Raw genomic sequence first — 26,817 nt, 5'->3', positions numbered from 1 at the left:
CACCTTGTGTAAACGCAACTGATGGCGTCAGATAACTTCTACAATACGAGTTGCTTAACGAAGGAAACAACCTTGTGTTTGAAGAATTGCGTAAGATTGCATCACGGGATAAATATGCATTAGGTAGGCGGAGAGCGTGGATTAGAGAGGCGGGGTCCATGTGAGTTTGGCTTTATAAAAGATTGCAAATTATTATTACCTGAGCGTGGTTTGTGGAAAGCCCCACTGTGCGCCCTTTAGAGAACCGAACAGCATTTATTGTGTAACCTTTCTAGAGTGCTCTGTTTGTGTTTAGGCAGCTTCTAAAGCGGAGACCAGCCCCCGCAGCGCTGCTGCTCATCCCGGCTGGGCGCCGGCCGCCCCCGCCGCTCGCTGCTCCTGCCGGGGAGCTCTGGAATCACGGCTGGAGTCACCGCTGGCATCACGGCTGGCTGGCATCACCCCCGACCCTCCATGGAGCCTCTGCCCTTTGGTTCCCGGTCCGTGTTTGCTCGCCCAGCCCCACCGTAGGCTCGGTGCTTGGCGGAGCACCAGCGGTGCCTCTCTAGTGTCATCCCAGAATCGCAGGATCCCGAAGGTTGGAAGGGACCTCTGGAGATCATCCAGTCATCATCCTCTGCCAGGACAGGGTCGCGTAGAGCAGGTGGCACAGAGGTGGGTTTGGAATCTCTCCAGAGAGGGAGTATCCACATCCTCCCTGAGCAGCTGTTCAGTGCTCTGCCATCCTCAACGGGAAGAAGTCCTTTCTCATGTTAAAATGAAACTTCTTATGTTTTAGTTTATGGACTTTGCTCCTCATACTGTCAATGGGTACCACTGGAAATAGTCTGTTCCCTGCTCTTGGCACTCCTTTGAGATTCTTACCTGCATTAATGGGGTCCCCTCTCAGTCCTCTCTTCTCCAGAATAAACAGCCCCAGCTCCTGCAGTCTCTCCTCAGCAGAGACCTGTTCCACACTCATCACCTTTGTGGCCCTTCTCCAGTAGCTCCTTGTCTTTCTTGTACTGAGAAGCACGGAAATTAATCAGGAGCTGGCAGGACAGTGAGGATCATGCCACCCCTGGGCTGGGCAGGAGGAGATCAGCCTTTGTGCCATTCTATGAGAGGACGTGGCATAAAGAGGCCAAAGTACGGGCAAGGAGCTGAACTGTGAATTCATTGTGATGAACTGGGAAAACAACTGGTTAATTTCATTACCGAACCTCTTTTGTGAACAGAACTTTGTCAGTATCTAGTAGAAAGATACTTAATGAACAATAGATTAAAAGTCATAGAATGAAAAAGATGTAATATTATGCCACTGGAGCAGTACCTTGCAGCAGTTTCCTATTCCATACTAGGTGAAGATACATAAGACCACAGAATTACAGACTGATTTGGCTTGCAAAGCAGCTGAAAACTTTCAGGTCCACCCCTTCCATGGGCAGGGACACCTTTCTACTACCTCAGACTGCTCCAAGCACTGTCCAACCTGGCCTTGGACATTTCCAGGGACAGGGCAGCCACAGCTTCCTGAGTAACCTGTGCCAGGGCCTCACCAAAATATTATTAAAAATGAAGAGATATTATGGTGTAGATTTTGTGTCCCATTATACCCGATTGCAGAGTTCCCGAAGATAGCTATAGGACATGATTTTTTTGAGCGGTAAATAGCATGCAACTTTATCAGTCTTCTAAGATATACCATGGGAAAAAAAAGCTTGTGCCTATGTGCTGAGCACTATAAAATTTGACATTTTGATAGAAGTTTCTGAAACATTCATACTCAGCAGATAAAAACAGCAATTAAGGGCTTGTTTTCTGTATTAGTTAATCTTCTTCTGCAGTGTTAGCCCAGCTAAAGACCATTACATCAGTCAGTCAGATAGTAGAATTTCTTCTTGTATGTACAGGGGAGAAGGACTCCCTAAAAACACCTTCTCAATATTCTATATTACTGTTGGTACATTCTATAGTTTTTATAAAGTTTTAGTCAGTAGTTATTTGGTTGGTTTCTGTAATGCTAAAAGTGAATGTTTAGAATTTCAGGACTTCTGGAGGTTCTTTCCAGGGTGGTGTTCAAACCTGCTCTGAGGTCTGGGGTGCCTGCTCCTGTTTTGTCAATAAATTGAAGATTTCACTTCTTTTTACTATCAAGATATTATTCTCTTTGTACAGAGTAATGTAAATTTGGATTACTGAAGGCAGTAATCCATAAGTATATTACATTCATCATCAATGTGTTCCTGTATTGCATCTCTGTAGCATGTTACTTTTCTGTTTTAGAATTTACTATACTGTTTTTTGCAGAAGGAATAAATATATTCTCAGCAAAAATCAGAAAAAAAATAGCTCTTACCAAGCCAAATTAGATAATTGCAATTTCACTCTGTCTTTAAAGCACAGCTGTGTCTTTTGGGTTGTGAAAATCAGTATTTAATACACATATCTTTACACTTTTCTTCTTATCTAAAGAAAAATGTCCCCTCAAAATGTAGACTCCTCTAATTAGCTTGTTTTCTCCATTTTGAAATTTAGTAGAATTAAATGTATTCCTTGTTACAAATTATTATTATTATTATTATTATTATATTAATAATTATAATAATATATAATATATATTATATAATATATATATTATATATATTATATATTATTATATATATATATAATATATATTATATATATTATAATATATAATTATAATAATTAATAATAATAATAATAATAACAACAACAACAACAATAATAATAATTTTTCTGAGTTTCATTAATCTTTTATAATGGCCAGTATCAGATTTCTCTTTTTTTTCATGTCAGAATTTGTTAGATGAGCAAAATGAAAGCACTATTGTTTTGATTTTCCCTGAATTGACTGAATTAGTTTTGTATCTTCTATTCTTAATTTATATACCAGGAGCACAAGAGGAAAGTGTGCCTAGTATGCTAGAACTGTTCCAAAAAAAAGAATTCAAATATTAAGTTTTTTTTTGTGTATGATTATATTTAGCTTGTCCAAAAATCCATTTCAACATCTCTTCCACGCAATTTAGATCTTTGTAACACAGGCCTCTTATCTCTGGTTGAGATTTTTTGTTTATTTGTTTATTGGGTTTTTTAAGGCTATAATTTTTGTATTTTTGAGGTTTTTTTAAGGCTATAATTTTTGTATTTTTGGGAGTTTTTGTTGGTATAATTTGTATTTTTGGTTTCCTTGGGGTCTGATGTGGTTTTGTTTTGATAATAGTCTTCCTCTCTTCCCTACTGATTTGCCACACTGTAGTCCTTGAAACAAGCTGCTCTTGGTCAATCTAACTTCAATTTTTTCTTCATCTGACCTGTCTCAAGGCACCCATAAACTCACTTTGAAAATCTCACTGGATAATGCTCCTTATATTTTAGGAGTATTTTTTGTTGTAGCATGCCCTGAGGAAATAGAACCAAAATTTTATTACTGTCCTGCACTGCATTTCACTGAATACCCCAGTTTGGTCAGACTGTCAGTATAAATTGTTGGCATTTTTTTCCCAAAGCAGTATTGATTCTTGACACTGTATTTTGGGAAACTGAAGAAGCAAAACAGAAACAAGAAAATTAATTTGTCTCAGCCTCAGACTCATTCCTTGAAGAGGACAATTTAATAAGTGCAAATTCAGCAAGTAGAGAAAAAAGCAAGAGGCAAAACCACATTGCAAATCATACACTGATTACAGCTTTTAGAAGGAGTCAGGAAGAAGAAGCTGTATGGGGGGCTTGTATTTTGGCTTAAGGTTGCATGTATAAATAGCAAAAGGTTGATAGTTTATATTTTTTAGCTGTACTCAGCTTTAAACTATGTTTCTCTCTAAAGCTTTGTGAAATATGAAAAAGACTTTTCGTATTACTGAAAAATAGAAGGTCCAGTATAATTGCACCCAAAATAGTTTGAACCAATCTATGATCAAAAACCATCTTAATATGGGCTGAATGTTATTGTTTTGTCTCCTAGAGAGCAAAGTTTATAGAGATTCCTGTCAGTTCTGGAACATTTTTTTTTTAATTCATTGAGCCTTACATGGTAACACTGGGTGGTTATAAATAGGTGGGTGATACCCCCCCCCCTCCTTCATTTAAGCATTTTTTGAGCATTATGAATCCAGTCATATTTGTGGGTCTTCCAAAGGAAACAATGTTTGTAATGCTGTTGGACTGGAGGCTTTTTTAAATCCTAGTAGAGAAATAAGCAAAACCGCTAAACAAGCATGATTTTTAAAGTAGATATGGATTGATTTACCACTCTTAAATTAACCTACAGTGCTGACTTCCATACTGAAGGAAGTTGGTGATAGAATACAACAAAATGAAATATTTACTTTTCTTACCCTGAAGCAGGTGGAGACAATGGGGCGTAGGACAGTGAGATTCTTTGTATGAAAGGTAACCTTTTTTATTTTTCTTTTAGATACAGCCAAGCCTTAGGGAATCTAAAGTCTTTTTTATCCACTGTTTAGTGATCAGCAGGGAAGAATGGACCAAATTCATCTATTTGCCAAACTACCATTTCCACAAGAACCAACATTCTCTCTCATTCTTGTGGTCACTAGTAGAAGCAATGTCCAGTCAGCTTGAAAGGGCAGGAGAAGAAAATGTTGTATTAACTATGCAGGTAGCCATCATGTATAGGATAATTTAGTCTGTTTTAACTTAAACCTCTGATTTTTACCCTCCTGAGGTACTCACCTGCTTCAGACCTCACAATTGGCAATAAAGCAAGAAGTGTATTTGTTGCTAGACCACAATCCAGCTTAGCAAAATTCTGCCACCCTTTTCTACTTGCTAAAAAACCCACAGTCAAGGCATAGTTGCTTGTCTTTTAGGGTTTTAGAGAAAAAAACATAGTATAGAAATTACTGTCATTTTCTTTCAAGAAGATTTACTAAAAGTAGACAGCTAAAGCTCTTGCTGTAAAACAAAAGCCACTATAGAGTAACATTTCTTCTCTACCATTTCTTCTCTTAGACAGTAGCAGAACCCAGAGGCCACATTCTAAAATGTTGGGTTTTGTTGTTTTGTTTTGTTGTTTTTTTTTTTTTTCTCCACCATTTATACAATCTGTTTATTGGCAGAAATGCCAAGGTTTCTGCAGCTTCACCAAGAATCATTCTGGGAACATGTTGTACCTGCCATCTTGAGTCATGCACTCCTGTCCCTGCAGTCAATTAGTAGTATCTGTCTAACTGATCTTCTGTAATTATCACAGCTTTTGTGCTTCTAAATAAACACTGTACTAGGTAGCTTGGTTTTTTTCTGGGTTGGGAGTTTTTGTTTTAAATATTGGATCCTGCTGGTTTTTAAATCCTTTGGAAGTACTTTTTAATTTGTAATCAGTGATCTAGCTTTTTTTCCTGGTGTAATTGATTTGTCTGTTAAGTGCATTTGTATAAGCAGCAATGCTACACTGGTGACATCTTTTTGAAATCACGTTAAAAGGTTTAAGAGAGATTTTTGGTGCACAAACACAATTATTTTTAAATCAGCTTTTGCTTACATCTGTAAGAGCAATTATGATCGGTGCTTTTACTTCAGGTAGTGTTTTCCTACAGTATTTTAGGTTCCATTATTTAATGTCAAAAGAAATAAATATTTGAGTTTACAGAAATTCCAGAGTAAACAATATGGCACAAAGAGGTCACCTAGTTAATCACAGAAAACTGCACAAGTGTTTGGAGAATGGTTTAGCTGTGGTGGAAATGCCCAAGTAGTTATTTTTAAAGCCACTATGAACATACTTCAGACCCTTAAAATCAGCCAGACCACAGCCAGACCTCACCAACAAGAAGTAGGGCTGGATTCTTCAGCTAGCACCTAATGTACAAGTATTTTGTGGGTGTTTGAAAGAGTGGACAAACAAGGTCCATAAATTCTCTCAACACTGAGGGTAAGAACTCCAATCTTTACCCAGAAGAAAAAGTTTTGGAGGACAAAAGTATTGCCATTTGTAAACAATTCTATTTCCACACTTTTCTTAGAGCTTCAGTATTCAAGACGTCTATGGATTAGATTGAAACACAACTTTATTTATAACATCATCAGTATCTTCTCCACAATGCTGACAAAATACATTAAGTTAAGCATATGTTGTGGGTAAATGTCCAGTAGCAGAGAAATTCAACAGACCAAAAGTTTTCCTAATTATTTTGGTCTTCTTTTTAAGTTTTTGCTGTGTTGTTGTTCTTCTGCATTTATTTTAATTTTTAATAAATACTTGAAAAGAAAATGACAGGCTTTGCAGCACTACTGGATTTATCCCATCGACTCAGTTTTGTGGAGACTAACTCAAGATATAAGAGAGTTAAATCATTCCATTTCCTTACATTTAGTACCTCTACTCAGAGTACCTATATTTGAAAGATAGAGCTTTATCATAGGAATTTTGGTTGTTTATTATTATTTTGCTAAAATCACTGAGAAAATTTGTAATAATGTCTGCTGTTTGTAGTAATGACTTGAAACAGACATTAGGTAATCTAGGAAGTCATGCAGTCCATCCTAAACTTCCCTTAAACAGGTACTGGCATGGTTTTCTCCAAGCTATGGAAACCCAGAACTGAATCTCAGAATTTCTAGAATTTCAGAAATGTCAGGTAAATTATCCAACAGCTAAAAAGGTGGTTGTAAAATATTACAGAGAACTTGCATTAGCAACTATTCCAGTTACTCAGGGAACAAACTGGAGCCCCAAAGAAGGACAAATATTGTTTTGGAACAGCTGCTTGGAATTGTGTGTCCTACTGTGCGAAGCATGGCTCTAGTATAGTAGTTGAATCAGATGCAGTGCCACATTATTCAGTCCTGGAATCCTCTCAGACCAAACTTGCTGGAATCAGGTACTACCTCAGATTGTTCAGCATATTAGCATGTAATTCCTTATGACTGTCTTAATATCCACTGTTAAAAATAGCTTGTGGTAAGACCTAAAAATCTTCAGACTGAGCATCTGAATGCAATCCTGGAGTTATTTATAGCCATCTATGAATTTGTTATGTTTGAGAAAGATTCAGGCAAACAGCCAGAAAGGTTCTGGAAGGAAAAAAAACCTCAATTAGTTCTCATTGTCAAAATTGTGCACCTTTTTGTGAGACCTGGACTTTGTCAGCAGCAGTGGCTGCAGCCATCACTGTTGGACAGCTCTTAGACAGGGAATGGCATTCCTTCCACTGGCAGTCAGAGGGGACTGACCATTCCTTTCTCCAGCAGTAATCCGACATTGCCGGTCCGATGCACCGCTAGGAATGTCATATCCATGTCTACATATAGTCAAAGATTGAGCTTGAAATTACAGAGCTAAAAGGAACAGGTATGTCTGTTCCACTTCTCTTTCTTGAATGAAGACATGTTTTGCCATCTCTTCACATTAAATTTTAGGGAGACGGATTAACCACGTGGTCCTTTTTGGGGGGATAACGTCATAGTAATAACTGTCAAGCAAATAGGTGATTAGTATTCTGATCCTGATTATTCATTCATATACTCGAGTTTGTTTTTCTGTTTGAAACACTTCCAAGTAGTTAAGCTGCTGCAAAAGTTTAATTAAAATCATAAAAAGATGGTTTGACTAGGTATTTTTATTGAAAATAGGCAAATGTTTGCTAGTTGCAAGTGTATCAGAGAAACCTCCTGTCAAGCAAAGGATTACAAGTAACATTGGAGACTTTTGATACTCATATATTACATTGTCACACAGGGAAAATAATTGAAAAAGACACCCTTAGAGATTATTAAAAAAAAAAAAAGTTATTTGGGCAAACCCAGAAATTGCTAAGCAACTCACTGTTTTTACAGGGAAAATCTGTTGATGCAGTTATCAAGATATTGCTACTTCAAAAAAAAACCATCCAAGATAAAACTATGTTAACCATTTAGCAAGTATTTTAATTGCAAAAGGAAAAGCAAAATATTTGCTATGCTATAAACCAAGATTCTTGCATCTAATCCTCAAAAGATGCTGCTTTAACATTAGAAATTAACCTCTACTCATGATCTGCTAGTGGTAGTTCAAATGCTTGGCAATTATTTTTACCAAAAAAAGCAATTAAAAAAATGGATTGTTGGCTTTCTGGTGAGATATTTCAGTGGGCAAATTGTGATGGCCACTATTGCTGGTGGTTTTCATGAACCAAAATTTTCATTTCACAATGAGCAAAGGAATATTCCTATTGGGAACCCTGCAGATAAATTAATGGCACTAGAAATTTGGGTCCCAATCTTTTGTGGTTTTGTACCCATTAAGACCACAGAATCATTGAACGGTTTGGGTTGGAAAGGACCTTAAAAAAAATTTATTTCCAAACCATCTGCCATGGGCCATATTAATTGCATAGAATTACTTTGGGCAATCAAGAATTTATGAGACAATACTGAATACCTGGCATGGCTTAAAATGTTACAATCTCTCAGTTTACTTGCAAGATGTTTGTAAGACAACTTATGCATATAAACAAAATTTGCATTTTTCAGTTGCACAGAAGATTATTAAACCTTTAAAGTAATGGAAACATCTGTAATTTGAAAATACGTGTTAAAAAATGTGTTCACATGTTAAAAAAGTTAGATGAATGCTTGCAAAATTACTCAGGAGAATTTTGACCTTAATCCATTGATCCACATTTTAGTACACTATGTACATTAGAAATAACATTATTTATTAGCATATTATAATGGAATACCACACCAGTATATTGTTTGCATGAGTGAAGAAAGCAAAAATGTATTTCCAAACTTGAAGATTTCATTATTTAAACAAGAGTCTTGGGGAATCAGTTGTGCTAGAAAAGACTTGGGAGTTCTGGTGGACAGCAAATTGAACATAAGCCAACAGTAGGCTCTTGTGGGAAGAATCTTAGTTTCTAGTGTAGCAGACATTTTACTTTTTTTTTTTTTTTTAATTACAATGCTTAATGGTTAGCAGGGTTTTTTCTTTGGTTTTGGTTTGGTTTAGTTTGTTTGGTTGGTTTCTTTGATTTTTTTAAGTGGCAATAGCTTGATAGCTGCATCAAGCACTTACTAGCAACTTGGTATTGCCAGCAGCTTGAGGGATGCTTCCTCACAGATCTGGTTTTATTAGTTGGGATCAATGGAATCACTGGGAAGTTTCATGTGGGAGAGATCTCAAACCCTATGAAAGGACTGTACTAGGTGCTCCTGCTGACACTCAGCAGGTACTTTCCTGTTCTGTGGATTATGAGCTAAGTATTAGGACAACTCTGAAGTTCTCTTCATTGTGTCAAAACACTGCTTTCTTTGCAGCTGTGTATGGAAGATTTCTTCTTCCAATGCCCCAAAGCAAATAATCCAGCATAGTGGTTTTGTGGCCTATGGCTGAGATGGAAACAAGACTTGAGTCTTAAATACAAGAGAATCAGATCTTGTAACACATAATCACCTCAAATACTTAGTTACTATCAAATGTCTGTGTATTGCTAAAGGAAGGGGATTTCTGCTCATTTGTTCGAGAATGAATGAATGAATGACTCTATTGTTAACTAGAATCAGATTGCAAAAAGTGTTTGTATTTCTGTGAACAAACTTCAGTTTGCAAAGTGGCTGTTCAGTCTTGCCCATGGTTTTGTGCACATACTTTCTGAAGTGAGCAAGTGTTGGCGAGCTCTGTAGCGCATAAATGACACTTGCATGTCTGTCTCATGTGAGATTGACCTCACAGGCTGTAGGGCTTGCCTCCACCTAACCCTTCACATTCCATAGACACTGCAGGGAAAAACCCAGCTCACACTCATAAAAGTGCCTGTACTTTTTAAGGTTCATAATTAGTAATGTTCTTCTACATAGCTTGTACGCCTATTTATGAAGCAAAGTGTGATATCCCAGGGAATGTACATTTTCTATTCACTCAGGTTTACTTTGTGATGGTTTTCAATTTATCATGCTATTTTAACTAGATTTGTAGAGAATTAATTTTCAGTCATGCCAAGAAAATTAGGAAATATATATAGAATAAGAATTTTCACCAGATAATTGTTTAAATACCTGTTTTCTATAGTATGATACCTATTTTCTTGTACTTTGCCCTTCTAGTATGTCCATATTCTTGTGTTTCATAGAATATGAAAGATCTGAAAGGTGCAGCCCCTGCATTGTGCACAGACTGTCCCCACAGCTTATGGTTACTCATCCTGGGATCAAATAAATGGAACATTTTCACAGTAGAATTTTAGATTCCCCAGTTTTTCCATATGTGCTGCACCTTTCATGACAGACCTCACACCTGTGCTCACCACTGCAAACATCTGCATTACACCTGTGCAGTCAACAGGATTTGTTCTACAGGACCTGCAGTGATGGTCTGCAACTGAGGTGTGTGTAGGATCCACAGCTGTGGCAGTGGGACTTCCAAAATCCACCTTGTTAGGGTCCAATGCCCTGTGGTCTCATACCTTGAGTGCATTGTGGGGGATATGGCCTAACTTACCTATTTCACTTGTGGTCCTGCCATTGAATTACAGGGGCTCAAAAATTAAATCATATAGGTTATATCCACCCTGCTTTCCATGGAACAGGCATGTGTGTCCCTGCAGGGCTGGTTGATACTGAGGATCTGTATGAACAAATATTAAATTCTTCATTATTTAATCTTGTATTGTATTCTCCTGTTGCATCCAAATCAGAATCATATTCCCAAAATCAAATATCCTGCCTTCTTTGTTTGGTGGTTAGAGGAAAACTTTTTCTTTCTTATTAAATATTTTTGGAAATTTAATTTTTCTCCTAGGCTCACATAATTCTCTTCTGTACTGTAATTCTCTAAGAGCTATGTAATCCCATAAAGACTCCCTCAGGAGGCACAAGTGTGTTTCATGCCTAACAGATTTTTAATAGAATTCTGAGATTATGTTGCTATTGAGTCATGGTGGAAGGACATGGCAAGCTGATATGGTTTTTGAAGGACTGGAGCCAGGACAAATTAATTCAGCCATGCCCATTGCTTTCTGTAACAATAGAGCTGAATCATAAATCAGATCCCAATCCTCTGATTGTGTTCCTTCTCCAGCACAGAGTTTCCAGCCAGTCAGCGAGCATGGTGGTATATGCTGAAGCTAAGTCTGAACATGCATTTACACATAGACAATAAAGCTGTTGCAGAAACTACATTTTAAGCTTGATATTGTGCACACATGGCAGTGCAGGCCTATCTCAAGGAACCAGGAAATTTTATGCCCTGGTGCAGGGCCTGCTGACAGAAAACATCCTTTATTCAGGAGACGGCTGTCATTCTGAAGTCCACTGACACATTTCAGGTCTACTGCTCTGTTCTAGCAGGCCTTGTAAGAAGCCATGAGAGTAATTATGTGGTACTGATAGAATCTATCCAGCTTCAGGAACACAGGACCAAACCTGTTCTTAGTTTTGGGAAGGGATTCATTCTCAAGGATTCAGTTTTTGTCAGGGTGGGTTAGTTTTGGCTTTACTCCAACAAATATCCTGAGGTTTGATTGAAGTCAAAATTTATTTTTTTTTAAAAAAAAACACATTCATTAAGTACATTCTTTTGAAACAAATGTTAAGACTTACATCAACACTGCCAGTTATGATTCTTTTGTGCAGCAAATATGAAGTGAGAGAAGAAAACCCCCATGAATGATGCGTAGACAGCGTCTGGTTGTGACAGACAGACAGTGGCAGTCATGGCTATATATCAGGGATTTGAAAGGAAGGAAACTATCAATAATCATACTATGGACCTCTTCAAGTAACATTCAAAGGCAGGGGTTTTAGTGGAAAGTGCTTATGGATTCCAGAAATGGGTAATAACTTACTCTACTGAAACTGGAGAATCTTGAAATTATTCATGTTCTGTATTTTTACTTATATTTAATTTTACTTCTTTTTTTCAGGTTTTTGTTTTTGTTTTTTAAAGATGGGTATTGAAAGACACCTTTTCCTTCACAGAACAAAAATATCCTGCCCACAATCCCACAAAAGATACTCTTCTATGTAAAGACAATAAATAGAGCAAGGCATTTGTGAGACAGGTTAGTGGCAGATGCTGATTTTCTATACTTGCTTTGTCTTACCATCATGGAACTCAGGTATTATTAATGATTAATTACTGATCACCTGATTATGCTGCCCTGATCAACCTGAACCATTAGTGGTTTAGCAGTAAATAACATGGTGCTGTAATAATAATGATTATATCTACCTAAAGTTCACAACATTTATTTGCTCTATCTTTCCCTTGCAAATTATTTTTAAGCCAATGCCATTCTCATAGACAGCTAGAAGAGGAAACATTTAATGTGTGGGTATGGATGTGCCATAATAAAGATATTTTATATTGTTGGACCATTCTCTAAGTAAATTTCAGGGGTTTTGAGCTTAATTAAAGTAGATAATAAAATATGTTGCCACAACACTAGTAAAATAGCTTCAATTTTTTTCAGTTGGAAGGGAAATTTTCTTATGTTAAAAAGAGGTATACTGTTATTCATACTGCATTTAACATTATTTTTTATAATTGCTTTCCTTGATTGCTCCTACAAGGCTTTCAGAGAGCAGTGAAAGAGAAAAGCACTATCAAAACATGGTTATGAATCCTTATATTTAAGTACTAGTATTTCAAGTTCATTCTAGAAACACATTGAATTTCATTCCATTTTGCACATAGCACATTTAGATTTTTGTTTCCCCTGGAAAACAAAATAATCAGTCTGTTTGTGAAATGTTTTAAAACAAATATGAAATGTAGTTTCCTTTTGTGAACCCATTTTGTGTTTTCAATAGAAGCGTTATCAAGTAACATTTGATTTTGGATGCATGAAAACAAATTTAGCAACTACATTCTACCAAAATAAACAGCAGTAGAGGTGATTTGTCATGGAATTATCTACTTAGCCCATGCTGTGGAAGATGTGTCTGAATGGCTTCCGTAGAGCTTGAGAATGCAGCATTTTCTGCAAATATTTTAGTTGGGGTTTTTATTGAATATAAACATGAACTGCATGAACTTTGGCACTTGAAGGACTCCTGAGAAAAAGCTACCACCAGGAATATAGAAGTGTAAGTACTCATATATTGTAAGGATATTGCATCAAAGCTGTCGCTTGGTAAGCAGATCAGCCTTTCACTTCTGTCTCAGAAACCAACAGGATGCTATCTAAGCATGTTTAGCCAGCTGAAAGCTATCAGAGAGCTCCTTCAAACAAACATTGTTTGAATTAATACATTATTTCCAAACCAGTTACATTGGCAAGGTATAAGGTAACATGTGGTTTAGAAAAATAAACCTAAATAAAATGAAAACAGAAGCAGCAGAAACTCTGTTTGAGTCTTCTATGAACTGTGTGTGGATTTCATCTCATATGGCAAATGACCGAAAATTAGAAGCAGTATTCTGAGGAGAAAAGGTCAAAACACACAGGGAAAATTTGAATATAGTGGAAGAACCCATTAAGTCTTTTATGTGTGGAGGTATACATATAGTAACGTGCCAGTGAAATTGACTATACCTGTTATATAGGTATTTTTCAGTTCTCATGGTACTACTGCCACCTGTTTAAACAGATTTCCCTTACATTTGAGGTGTGATCCAAAGGACAACAATGTCCATGGGTTATTTCTGTGATTTTTAATGGCCAAAGGTAGAGGTTTGGAGAAGCTGAGAGTATTATTTATAGATCAAGGATGACTGGCAGACAGGATAGACTACAGACACCTGGGTTCCCTGCAGGTTCTCCAGTCCTGCTTCAGCTTTGGTTCAAGGCGTTCTCTGATAAAACACTTGTTAATCAGACACTTCTCATGCCAGTAGCCCTGAGTTATGAATAAAACAGGATTATGAAAGTTACAAGAAATTCTGTAAATGCCGATTACAGTTTGGGGTTTTTTTGTTTTGTTTTGTTTTTTTTTTTTTTAACCTGAAAACATGGTTAGGATGGTGGTAGGTGAGGTTTAGGGATAACTGGGGAATGAATCTATAAGGCCACATTTCTTTAAAGATACTTTTTCTATACAAATGTAGCTCATTCAGAAAGATCTGATCTTTGGAGCTGCAGTTTGCGGCATCAAACCAGTAAATAGTGCAAGAATGGGAGATGAAAACCATGAGATACCTCCTTTTCTTATATAAAAGAATATTAATGTGGGAGAGGTTAATGGAACAAGAACTATTTACTGGACTTAACTGGTTTTCTGTTTGCATGTGAACTCCCATTGATAGTAAACATTAATTTCTAAAACCTGTACAAATACTTACATTTTGAAATGTTCACTGAAAAGAATTTACATTCTTTAAACGTTGATACTTTTTAAAAAATAAAATCATATTACTTTTATATTTTTAATTTGGTGGAATCTGTCGGTTAATAACATGATATCTTTAGCATTCAGTAGATAGCAGAGCTCCGTTGCTGATAAATACATAAAAGCATGCTTGTCAAGAACAAGGCACCATGTGGTTTTCAGGACATTTTTGCATTTTAATTATTTCTATTAAGGTACAAAGTTTTCCTGTTCTCCATTTCATTATGAATTACATTTGTTGTCATAGCCATGAAAGTAGACAATGCAGGTGGACCCTCAAAATGATCTGTAAGAAACCATTTCTTAGAAAGAAAGAATTGTGTTTTGTGTTCTTAATTCACAGAAACACACAAACCAAATGGATATTTATTTTTTTAAAAAACAATCTAATCTTCTCCATGTATCATCTCCTACCACAAAGCTGTTTCCAGAAATTATTTTAATCCTTTGATAAGAGATTGTGCTTTAGCATTCTTAAAATATTAAAATCTATTGTAATATGCTTAATCTGTTGAATTTAAAAAATGCTTCTTTCCACTAACAAGAAATCAAATCCGTGAAAATATATTTTATTTTGTTTTGGCTTGTTTCTGAATAATCTTCCTTGTTTAGTAACAGCACAAACTAGCAAAGGACTAGGGAAAAAAAGGCTGAGAAAGCAATTAAAATAAAGAAGGAAGAGGTGTAAAGCTGTGTCACCCAATTTCCTTGAAGTTGTTTGAACACCGTTATACCCCTTTAGGTCTATTTGGAATTACACAGCAGGTACTAGAGGGGAACTGAGGGGACCCCTCAGTTTCTGATCTTCTCTAACCTTTATTCTGAACTGAAGTCTAGAGGGACCTCAAGTTTTGTTTGAATCTATCTGTATTTATCTAGAGTCTCTCACTGTCCAGGCTGTAGGCATGCCACTTCCTTTCCATGAAGCATTTCTCCCCCTGGAATCAGAGGAGTTCAAATTCACTGGCCAGATATATGTGTTCAATAAATTTTCAGTGGAGCTGTCCTTGGAAAAAATACTAGTATAAATTACTACCAGAGGGTTAAGGGAATATATTCCCAGTGTACCATTATCCTTTCTAGATCTTATGTCCCTTTTTTTTTTGTACTTCTAGTCTTAAAAGAGGTCTCTTGTACAGGCTACATAGCATGATCTCCTGAGGAAGCCAGTGATCACAAGATGAGAAAACCCAGGAAATGACAAAGAAATTGTTCTTTGACAATGCTGTAAATATTTTTCCAAGCCTTATAGGCATGATTATATGTCCATGCAGTTTTTACATACCACTATTTTTATACTGTCTTTTTAAGAATTTAAGAATTCTCTGAGAAATAATTTGAATAATTTATCAAACATGGTATTTTTATGAAATATCTTTTCCATTTTGGCTTGTATTTAGTGTTCATTCAATTTAGTCATCTGCTAAAAGATATATTTTGGAGAAATTTAGATCAACCAGTGAAAGTTTAAATTTCCAGCATCTTCCCTCTAGACCTTATTTTGATACACTTGCACTTTTTAATCTTCCTTTGGTTACTGTGGAGTGATGAGTGCATAGGTAATTCCATGTCATCCAGTACATGTACCATGCTAAGACAAAACATTTGGTCAAATGCTTCTTCTGCATTTAAAGAGGTTGAAATGGGCTTGGAACAAATTACTGGATTCATTAGAATTGTATTCAGCAGCAAATTTTGTAGCCAATCTTTATTTTGTAGTCAAAAAACTGAGACAGCTTCAGTCTGAATGTGATGTTTGACTGCTGTGTCTTGCTCTCCAGAACACAGTTTTGAGTTGTATATTCCTTTTTTGGACAAATAAAACATATTAAATGTTGGAATCCGCATATTTAAGCATATTGCTGCCATCATATGGCTACATACTTATTTGTCAGAATAGTATAATGAAAGCAGTTCTGCATCTGAAAAGAACGATTTTTACATATGGGAGCATAAAGCTGCACAGAGAAGCAGTAATGAGTGTTATGATATTTCTAATCCTTTTTCATGTTTAGGCTGTAACAGTTCTGCTTGTCTCAGAGTGTGAAATACTTGTCTCCTGAAGCTAAATGAGTAAGATCTGTGTGATCCATAGCAAGGTAACATAGAGATAATGTATATAAATATTAGTCAGACCATGGGAGAGAAGTTAGTGGGAGTTTTGCCTGAATAATGAGTGAATAAAAACTAGGAAAAGCTGTCAGAACTCATCCCAGGTTGTTACAAAAGTAGTTGTGTCAGTGTATTACAGTAATTTAAGCCAAATTCACTCTTGTTCCTTTTGTCTCTGATCACCCCCTTTTTGGAACTTCTCATGCAACTTCCATCAATTCATATGTTAGGAAGTCTTTGACTGATTTAAAAAAATGAAATAAATTGTCTTTCCAATCTCAAGCCTATATTTGTGCTGGCAGGCATGTTGAAGTAAACTCTATTTCCTTTCTCCTTATTTCTCCTATAAAGGTGATGAGCACAGCCAATCTGGCAAACACAGTAACAGTGTGGCTAGTAAGGAAAAACAGAAAGGACGGGGATAGTAAAGGAAGAATATACCCTTATGAATATGTTATATAAAAACTTTACTTGGGATAGGGAAAACTAGTTCCAAAATTAATGCAATTTTTGACCATTTTTGGAAATCATAGCTATCCGTATGATGAAAATGGTCAGTAAAAAATTGCTTTTTTGTCTTTTAACTTTCAGTAGTATCAAATTTCACATTACTGGACCTGTTCAATTTACCTCAAATCATCTACCCTGCATTAATTTTTACCACATATTATTATATATTTTGAAATAATTCCATAGGAAGTGACTGACCTAGTTTAAACTAGATGGTTCATTGGGTTGTGTGAAATGTAGCCAAAACAACTTACTCAGCCATCATATAATGGACTCTATAATCATAATGGAGGAAAACAGTAGAAGAAAAAAGTGATAGGAAGGACAATAATTGAATATTCTGGTCCATCAGTGTAATGAACTTCAAAAAGTTCAGAAAGACATTTATGTAACATAAGGATCTATCATTTCCACTTGAACTTTTTTGGATTGGTCCAAAATTACAGATCACCCGAACAGGCCATTCAAAGGGGATTTAAGTCCCAAATAAAACTGCCATACTGAAGCAGACAACAAAGATAAGCCCAGGTCTCACATATATTGGAAACAGATGTTGAAATGATGTAACAGTTTTATAAACATGAGTTTGGAATTGCTACATTGCTCATAAGTGATGAAATAACAAGTGCAGATTCTCATAAGCTCTCAGGGTTTTATTGGTCCAAAGAAAGGTATGACAGAAATAAAAAACATCTCTGATTGTGTTCTCTCTCTACAGAAGGATTTCTTTCACTTTTTTTTTTTTTTTTAATTAATGGGGTTGCAATCTGAAACTGATTTTGCATTTCCTATTGCCCAAGGACACTCACCAAATGGCACAGGCCAGGCACCTTCTGTGTCCCAGGTATCTTCAACATTTGTGTTTAATGAGACTTACAGGAAAGCACAAGAGGAAGACTGTAAATCCTCTGGCTATCCTTGCCATATATCATAGGAATATTATCCCAAATCTCCCTCAAAATCCCACTTCTGTGGCAGACAGCTAAGTACTTCTGGCATGCAGTGGGGGTCAGGAGGAGAGGAGAGGAGAGTGTGTCCTTCCAAAGCTGAGGTGTGTCAGCAGAGGATACTCTGTGGGTAACCCGCTGTCCTTCAAGTCAGGAGAGATTTTCCAATATATTTCCACTGAGACAGCCTTGGGCCAAAAAGACACAGTGTGTCTACTCAGGCCATGAGAACCCAGGCCCTCAGGACTCACAGCCAACACCTTACAGCCAAAATCAAGTTCTTATATTCCAGCTAGGAATCATTCCACAGCAAAGAGCACTGGGGGCATATATTGATCTGCTAACAGCCACAGTTCTTCCTCTGGTGCTGTGTCTCTTAGGATTTTGGATTGCACCCCATATATTTTACTTTGAGGTAGTCCAGTTCTGAAGTATGAAAGCAAGGATCCTAACAGGAAATTCCACAGTTAAAGGTAATATTTCAAGCATAGGCAATACAGTATTTTGGTAACTTCTGTTCTATGATCAGAGTGCAGCTGCTATCCATCAAAACCACAGGTTTGCAAAAGTAAGAAACAGTGAAACAATGAAAGATTTAGGGGTTTTACAATTCAGCTGCAATGCCCAACCATGCCATCAATTTATTTCCTGTCGAGCTGGATGCATCAGCGGATTTCACCCTTCTGCTGTTTGCCCAGACTTTTGGCAAGGCACTACTGTTCTGATGGCTGGAGGAGGGATACAATTGTGATAATACCCTAGAAACAATACCTGGAATCCTAGGTACCTGCCTCTCACCCAGCAGTCTCAAATACACATTGGACAGGAAGGATGACAATGCAGATCCCCAGTGTAGTCACTCCTCAGAGAGCCTTCAGGCAAAGGAAATGAATTTTGCATGAAGTGTTCTGGGAAGAGCAAATTAGGGGAGAAAATAGCAATTCAAAAGCAGTTTTTGCCATTGTTGTGTAATATGAAAGCTAGTGAAATGTGGAAGAGAAATCTTGCAGTGTTACTGTAGCCAAGAAGTCTCAGACTGATGGAACCAATGAAATTTCCATCCCATACCTGCACAAATAAAGGGATTGAGAAGGATCATGGGGCTCTGACATAGAGAGATCTTTGGGAATCTTCTTTGCCATGGGTTTTGATGTGATTTTAATGTCAAATAGGATACAAATAATAGGTTGATAGTTAATTAAGTCATTCAACCTTGTGTCCATCTTACTTTGTTACAAAAGAACAGTTTTTGCATATCATCACACATAGGTAAAATTGTGTTAAAAGCCTTAAAAGTTTTTATAGTATGATGAAATCATAAGACTGTCAGAATTTTGTGTCACCTTTTGTATATCTATTGAGATAGTGAGATTAAAGACCATATGGTTTTTTATTTTCCCCAGGGAATCTCTGTCTCGTTGAGGTCAGAGAGTGGAGACACTTCAGTTAATGAACGGGCATCTTTAATACAGGGTTTTCCTCAGCATGTGATTTAGTGCCCTGTTTATTGCAAGACCTTTGATCCCTGATGTAAACCCAGAATTGTTCCTTTCTTCCTGGCCTATTTTGTTTAATATTCATGCCTACACTTTATGAATGCTTCATGAATATTTCTGGTATAGTTTTCACAAGACAGTCTCATGGAACACAGTATTATGAGTAGAGAAGCACAAAGGTCTTGAGGTCAGAAGCTTTCACTGATTGTGGGTTGGATCTTGCATGCCTAGAAGTTGATCTTTTCAATACTATCTACTACTTCATGTGCTCAAAGCACAGGTCCCATATATACCCAATGTAGTCTTGAGCTACAGGCATTTCTATAAACCAAGAAGACACCCAAATAGGGAGAAAATATTTGCAGATCATCTGGGAAAGAAAAATTTAAGTCAGCTGTCTCTTATTACATGGGAAGTACCAGAATCTAGAAGAGAATCCTCCAGGCTGGTATCTGATAGTCATTAGGACATTATCTTAAACTGTGTTCTCTGCCTTATTACTCCTTTTGCCTTGGACTTCTGCTGTAGCTAAAGTTTCCTTCATTATACTGAAAAAGACCTGGGATCTTGTGTATAAATAACTCTTCACTATGTAATTAAATATGATATTGCAACCCAGTATATGGTGGCCAAATGAAGGTTGCATAAATAATTCTAGTTTGGACTTTTCATAAATGCTAACAGTTGACATTATGACCATAGTGCATAATTGCCATGTAGTGTTTCATTTCTTCTTAAATTTTTAAGAAATGAACTGGAAAAAAGTACTGTATTCTGGCAGCATGTGAAATGTCAGAAGGATTGGAACCCAAATCCACTGTACTTCTTTGTACTACATGAACTGACAGAGTGATTGATTGCAGGATGACTAACCATTGTCTAGTTGAACCAGCATAAACAGAAAGAATACTTTTTTTTTCTTACCAAAGTAAGAACATGATGACTGATAAATCCTGATTCCATTCAGGACCAGTCTCTTTGCTTCCCTCTGGGATGTTTTTTGATCCAGATTGACTTTCTTTATACAGCTACTGAGAGAGCCAGCAGATATTCACTGGACAGTTGTCCAGCTCTTTCTCCTCTTACTCATGCTTGTGTACATCCATCACAGTGGGAATGTCTAGGCTCAACTTTCCTTTAGTTGGAATTTCAGACAGTTCCAGTTCCAGGCTGATGGGAATGACTCCTTATCAATCCCTTCCGCTTCTCTTCTGTGCCCAGACCTCACCAGTATCTCCCATGATATGACCTTTCTTCCTGTCAAAAGCCAGTTCAGTATTATTCCCTCCTCCAGTCTTCCACAACTTAACCCCTCTTCTTCTCGTCATTATGTATTCAAGCATCCTACTTCCCTCTCCCTGCCTTTCCTTACTGAAACAACAAAATATTTTGAACTGTGGCTTCAGGTTACCTAAACCTGACCTATATGGCTAGCACAAAGCAATCCTGTCAAATGAACCAGTGGCCATTAGTTCTCATTCCAGTACATCCCTGTTTCCTACTCTTTCTGTAAATAGATAATTCTGGGGTTTAGGTTGCTTGGGTTTTTTAAGTCCCCTCTCTGCATTCAGATCAGCTGCTTTCTTGTTTTTCCCTCCAGTCAGCATTATTTTGGCTTATCTGTTTTCTGACATGTACAGGACACTTAGTGTGCTGTGGAGTAGAAATGCATTCTCAATCAGATATAATAAAACTTTGATCTCTGCCTCATGCTATAAGTTTGAGCAGGACTGGTTCTATCAGTCCTTCTAGTCCCCACCTTCCCTCCAAAGAGAGTGAGATTTTACATGCAGAGTAATAGTGTGTAAGTTTGAGGGAATAAAATATCTTGTCATTATGGGATTATGCTTATAAGGAGGTGCAAAGAAATCCCACAGACAAAACCTGGTGATTAATTAGGTATTGCGGGTGCTTGATGTTTTTAATTTAGGCTTCCAGAAGTTCACAGCTGCCCTGTGGTGGACATCTTTCTTCATCACAACATTGTAAGTATTCACAGCTTTTGAGCCTACAGACTACTGAGTAATGGAATTAAAAAAAAAAGGAAGAAATCTTGGACTCTGTATTTGGGAACATTAGCCCTTGCATTCAGACCAATTGTCAACACAACTGCATTGAAAAACTCTGCTTCCTTGATTTTTCTGTTATTATTTTGAAGTGAATGGGGTATTATTCATCTGTTTTGAAATCCTGTATATTGGTAAATGACTGCATTTTGGTGGGCTTGCTTTACGGACTCAGCTTCTTTCCAGAACAGCTGCTCTGCAGCCACGGGAAGGCCTTTTGGAGAGAGCTGGGGGCAGAGAAGGGGAAGAGATGTCAAAGGTACTCAACATGTTCCTCTCCTTTGGGGCAGCAGCCAGCTCATCCTGAAATTGTGCAGCAGTGAGAACATGTCCCATTTACTGCACATCCTGGGCAGGCTTGGCCAGAGCAGGTTCAGTGGGACCCCACCCCTTTCTCTATTCATGGTAACATTTCATTTGCTTTTGATTGCCTTTCCACATCAAGCAGATGTTTTTATTAAGCTCTCCAAGGTGACACACAGGTCATTTTCTTGGGTGGTTACTGTTAATTCAAAATTCAACAATGTGTGTTAGTAATATCCTTCCAACACACCTTATTTTGAATTTTCCATCATGAACTTCCTTTGCCATTGTGCTGCCTAATTGCCTAGGTTTGTCTTGACTAACTTAAATAACTGCTCAGTTAAATAATTGTTCTTTGTTAAAAACAGTTCCATGGCAAATCATGCCACCATGCTGATTAAGGCCTTTTCCAGGACAGCCATGAATACGGTGAAGTTCTGTCAGTGCTCTGCTGCTAACCACTGCCAGAGATTTTTATTCTGTTCTGTTCTCTCCAGCTAGCTTGTGATCAATACACAACTACAACTCCCACCTCACAATCTCTCCGTTTCCTTACTAGCCTCTTGTGAGGCATATTGTCAAAAGTACTTTAAAAATCCCAATAAATTATGTCAGTGAAACAATTCTTGTTCTTCGTCCAGCTGAATTCTTTCAAATGTTCTCTGAAAACTTTCAAAATGCACTAATCTAATTCAGAAAAAGAGTCAGAAATGCTAGTAAATTATGGTTGACTTGCTTGTTTTTAGTAGTTGGCAGCAACTCTATTGATGCTATGACTGGCTCTAAGCCACTTAGATTCCTGTCAGAAAAATTAGTAGCATTAATTGTTGCTCTGGGATTCTGCTGAATCCCAAACAATTTCCGGTACCAGAGGGAGGCACAGAACTCTCTGCACACCTGGTCTGTCTGGGAACTCGGTGTTCTGGGCAGTAGCAGCAGTGGAGATGCTGGGCTGGAGGTCAAGGAGCACTTTCAGAGACTGGATGAGGTCGAAACTCTGTGTGAAGTGGGTCCCATCACATCCCACAGTGTCTGCCTTCCCGCTGCCAGAAAGCCTTAACTGCTTCCATGGAAACCTTGCACAGCTGACCTAACTCCTCACTGCCAGCTCTCTGTGTCTGGGGGACAGGAAGTGTTTTTGGCAGGGAGAAGACAGAGAACATGCTGAAGGCACTACAGAGAAAGTGCAGTCAAAAAGGGCTGAAATTCTTTTTGGGGAGTTGTTAAACTGGTGGGAGGCTAAGGGAAAGTAACTTGGTTCTGCAAAAGATAAAATGTGAGATAGGAATGTTGGTATCATCTTTATTGCTAAGAGATACAGTAAGTTTTAGGGAGAATGCCTGTTGTCTGTGGGACCGAGTTCTACTGATCCTTTTAATTTCCAGAGTTGAATTGACATTGACATCTCCCCTCAAAGATCTAGCCTGGAATATCTGTCATATCATAGTGGTCTGTCGAAACAGTCACAGCCCTTTTAAAATTTCATTGTCACTCATCAGTATGCACATTTGCTCAATAAACTGCCCTAGCTCCACCAAATACATATATTTGAAGCAAACCTCAAAAGATAATAACTTAATATCATGGAAGTAATTACCAGGAAGTCATGTTATGCTTCTTGCCAGTTCACAAGAATCCTATTTTTCCAAAATGTGAATGTTATATTGCTGCTTAATAGACTCTAAACTTCAAAAGAAATTGTGAAAATCTTTTATCTTGGCAGAGAATAAAGGCAGCTCTGCCATTCTCCCCAGCTTCAATCTAGAACTGCTTTAAACTGAGTAAATGGTCCAAACATTGTTAAAAACTGGAAGGTGAAAATTGTCTAGACTGTCCTTCTGTATACCTTTAGTTTTGGTGTTATCAGGGAGCACAGCTTTGACATTTCATATATTTGCAGTTCCTATTAAGTAAATTTTCCTACAGAGAGGAAGTTATCCCTTTTTTAATATATATATAGATGATACACTACTCAAGTTTCATCTCTTTGTTTTCTTCTATCACACCACTGAAGCCTCATAGAAGCAGTTAAAAATGTGGGGGTTGAAGCCTGGCCTCTCATGCTGAGGGGAGTTGCACCATCAATTTCTTTTGAAATGTGATTTATCAAAGGATCAGACTATGAGTGGTTCTTGTGCAGTGATGTAAAGCAGGAGCAATGCCACTGAGGTTCTTCACACAGTGCCAAAGCAAAGTGGATGAAAACCACTGCGAAGCACAGCTGTTGACTCAGGGGCATTTGTTTTTCTTTGCTAAGGCATCTGCAGTTTTGTCAATAAGGGGCAAGATAAATTAGTGTTTGTTGAAATATTTGCTGCCCTATGTTACACATAACTGGCAGAGAAGTGCCACGGGTGCTCAGAGCAGAGCTGTTCCAAACCTGCTTGGGAACATCCCTGTCGTGCTGCAGGCAATGGCTGTGATGAATTGTCCTTTACCTCTTTTATTCTTGTTTTAAAATAGAGTTATTTTCATAGTCCACAGATGGCACCTGAAAGTACAGTGTATGTTCCAAAAAAAATTCCAGGCTCTTTTTTTCTCCATCTTCTTCTAAGTACACATATTTTTTCTGTGTTACGGCCTTCTGTGGGACACCACCCTCAACCTCACCCTTTTTTCCCCTTCCATGCATAATCTTTTCACAGGGTGGAGAGGGGATGGGATGGGAAAGAAAGAGTAGCTTTCATGTTTTCTAGCAATGATTTTGTCTACAACTATTTCCTTCTTGACTTCTTACTCACTGTTTATAAAATCTCCCTGTACTTTAACAATAGTATTGTTGCCACAGCTGCACTGATTATATTTCTCTAACTTCTCTCATTTTGGGGCTTGGAATCAGTGTGGTTTGTTTTCATACATGGTAACTTGGAGCAGCCTATAATAACATTACAGAAAGCCTCGATAATATAATTGTAATGTGCACACACACTACTTTCTCTGCTTTTTTTGTCTCCAGGATCAAATATCTAATTTGTTGGGTTTTTTGGGGTTTTTTTTTAATACTCTGCCTACAACAAAAAAGTGAAGAGTTGATTCCAGATAGGTACATTACAAAGTGTAGGGTTTTGACAAGCATATTAATAAGGGGTCAGTGAATGTTTTAAGTGTTTCATTGCATAGCCATGTATCCATGTATCTATGATTCATATCCATGTATCTCCACATGTGAGATTTGGGCTTTTTTTTGGTGGAGGTGGAATATTTATTTATTTTAATCTGCTATATCCATTCTCCTCTTCAACATAATAATAAAAATAATACCAAGAAAACCATTAAAAAGTGTAATGCATTTTAATTAGTTTTATTTTAAGTTATAAATTTTTTTTTCCCTCCAAAGGTGCTACTCAAAATGAAGATATGGTTATTTTTTGTACTGAAAACCTGCGTGAGAACTCTTGCAAGACAAAGGATCCTGAAGGTGCAAGGTTCCTCCCTGCATGTCTGAAGTTCAACCTTTGAAATTCAGGACAAGCCCCCCCTTTGCTGGAATACCTCTCAGTGTTCTTGGTATCCTTAAATAAAAAGCATGTATATTAAATATGTCAGATTAAAAAAGCCTTCACTTGCTAGAATATGACCTGGAGATGTAGAGGTGCAAGTCATGAACAGCTAGTGCAATCAGCAGCTCCCCAGCACAAAAATATGAGTTATGGGACATTCACTTAGACATGTTAGGTAATGCAGCAGGTCTGTCTCCCTTTCAGATTGCATCAGATACCTGTGCAAGTCTTAACACACTGAATTCCCCTTTGGTTTTGGGCTGATTAGTGCTGACAGATGAGGGCTCAGTGGCAGTCAGGGACACGGTGTTTCCTTAACCTGCAAAGCCCAGGCAGGGTGAAAGGAAGTCAGGGCATCACCCTTCTGTCTTATTTTGCTGCACAGATACTCTCAGAGAACTTTAAGGGGTGGGGTGCACATGTTTTGAGCTGCCCTGCTGCAAACCAGCCTCTGGGATGGGCACTCAGGGACAAAAACCTGGAGCAAGGTGGCCAGGCCCCTTGTCACCTACAGGTGAGACAGAAGGAAATATCTTCCAGGACTCTCCTCCATTAGAAAGCTCACTCGTGAACACTGATGTCACCTAGAAAAGCAAAAGGAAATGGGCACTAATGGTATTCCGTTGTTACCACTGAATCAACCAGTCTCAAACAAATATCTTAGAAGCAAAGTAGACTGGCGTTTTTTTAAATTATTCCATCAATTATTCCATTCCTCGTGTTTTATATAATCCATCCCAATTACAATATTTTTCCTAGCATGTGGGATATAAATAAGGTAGTTATTAAATCCAGAGTTGATGAATAGCTTTAAATGCTGGCTTGGCACTGTTTGCTTTTAAAGATGCTCTCCATAGGATGACTTCTAATGAACTATTGCATAATTCACAGTTGCTTTTTCTGGTGTCACTGCAAATATTTAGCTGATAAGAAGCAGGAGGCAGCATGCTCAGATTCCTGGTACATTAAAGGAGAAGGTAAATTTAAAATCCATAAGGCAAGTTCTTCTGCCTCTTGCTAGTAATTGCTTTTTGGCAAATTCTATTTGAAAGAAGAGCCAAAAACTCTTTAGAACCAAGCCTGTGAAACAAACATGTTTCCAGGTTAATCGATGGATCAAATCACCAAATGCTCTCAGGCACTGTCTAGCAGATTCCAAAAACCCTTAATACAATTAAAAATCTGGATTGTCTGCACAGGCCATGATAGATTTTACTCTCAAATAAGTAGTTGGTTAAAAAAAATTAGTGTCTGATGTTGAAAGAAAACATTTGCACCAAATGAATTACGGAGGTCATCAGTCAAGACTCTTTAATACAAGTCAAAATATCACCATCGCAATATACTGGCAAATTGAACATCAGTTTGAGTGCCTAAGGGAATCTGTTGCAACTTGCATATACTTAAATCTGTTTAAAATGATATTTTAATTTTATTTTATGAGCAGAGTTTTCTATTTCTCGTCTCTTCACAGGTAGGTTGCCAGTTACCTTATTGAAGGTGTTTGGGAAGTACAACATGCACGTTTGAAGAGGAGCCATGCTGGTGACTGCAGGCTAAGGCCAAATTATAAACCTGTTGTGAAATAAATGTAATTCCTAGGAATAAC

The 26,817-nt window shown here is 37.5% G+C and overlaps 1 protein-coding gene and 1 long non-coding RNA gene across 7 annotated transcripts in view; one reads left to right on the top strand and one right to left on the bottom strand.

Annotated features, from left to right (window-relative positions):
• The window catches only part of CCDC91 (coiled-coil domain containing 91), a 116,040-nt gene extending 115,883 nt beyond the window's left edge, over positions 1–157 (bottom strand). For 3 of the 6 annotated variants that reach the window (XR_002465785.3, XM_021535088.3, XM_021535090.3), the window contains exon 1: positions 4–156. The gene's annotated coding sequence lies outside the window, so the exon portion shown is untranslated. Of the gene's footprint in view, positions 1–3 lie in introns of all 6 variants that reach the window. The other 3 variants (XR_013339998.1, XM_021535087.3, XM_021535092.3) reach the window with 2 other exon arrangements.
• On the top strand, positions 75–26,817 carry LOC116184824 (uncharacterized). The gene is made up of 3 exons (XR_004149509.2): positions 75–123; positions 25,046–25,215; positions 26,683–26,817. It is a non-coding gene; the product is annotated as an uncharacterized LOC116184824 (long non-coding RNA).

This window comes from Lonchura striata, chromosome 5 (genome assembly GCF_046129695.1).
Source record: "Lonchura striata isolate bLonStr1 chromosome 5, bLonStr1.mat, whole genome shotgun sequence".
Lineage (NCBI taxonomy): Eukaryota > Metazoa > Chordata > Aves > Passeriformes > Estrildidae > Lonchura > Lonchura striata.
Note: the sequence above shows the minus strand (reverse complement) of the source record. Positions and strands in the feature narration are given on the sequence as shown.